This window comes from Orycteropus afer, unplaced genomic scaffold (assembly GCF_000298275.1).
Source record: "Orycteropus afer afer isolate SDZICR_OR568_19922 unplaced genomic scaffold, OryAfe1.0 scaffold00712, whole genome shotgun sequence".
NCBI lineage: Eukaryota > Metazoa > Chordata > Mammalia > Tubulidentata > Orycteropodidae > Orycteropus > Orycteropus afer.
The window spans coordinates 599,412-600,387 of NW_006922299.1; positions in this window are offsets into that span (position 1 = coordinate 599,412).

A 976-nucleotide genomic window follows, 5' to 3' on the forward strand; every position below is an offset into this window, starting at 1 on the left:
TTATCTCTCTAAGTTTAAAACAGTCCATTCTATCTTGATGTCATCTTGACTTGCCTTCTATTTTGAAGTCTCTAAAAACTAAACTCACTGCTGTTGAGTTGAGTCCAACTCATAGCAACCCCTCCTTGGGTTTCAAAGGTGGTATCACTACAGGAATAGATTGCCCAGTCTTCCTTCTGAGGAGTGGCTGGTGGATTTGAACTGCCAGCCTTCTGTTTAGTAGTCAAATGCCTTAGCACTATACCATTTAGTCCCTCTTTTTGCTTTTTAGTAGTTAATGTTTACAGATTGACGTTTCTGTTTCCCTATTTTCTGTCTTTTATTTTATATTTGCTAATTCTTTAGTCTTTCATTCAATGCTCAGAGTTCCAGGATTAGCAACTGTTTCTGGTTTCTCAGGTCTCTGTTATAGAGGGACTGGTCACAGTGTGTCTCTAGGACACCGTCTTATTTCTTCCCTAGTATGTACTCATTTATATCTGGCTTTGTTCATTTGACATGTTTTTGAGATTCCTCCATATCGTTGCATGCATTAGAGGTTCACTGTGTTTTATTGCTCAGTTGTATTTCATTGTGTACATACACCACAATTTGTCCATTCTCTTGTTGATGGCCATTTGATTTGTTGGCAATTATGAATAAAGTAGAATAAATATTCTTGTAGAAGGAAGGTTGAGCAATCTACTTCCATAGTGATACTGCCTTGGAAACCCAAGGAGGGGTCACTATGAGTCGGATCTGACTCGACGGCAGTGCACTGAGTTGCATAACCTTTAGGTGGACATATCATTTTATTTCTCTTGGGTAAATACCTTTGTTGTTGTTGTTGTTTGCCATCGAGTCGGACCGACTCATAGCGACCCCTCCTTGGGTTTCTAAGGCAGTATCACTACGGAAGTAGATTGCCCAATCTTCCTTCCGAGGAGTGGCTGGTGGGTTTGAACCACCAGCCTTCTGGTTAGCAGTCAAGTGCCTT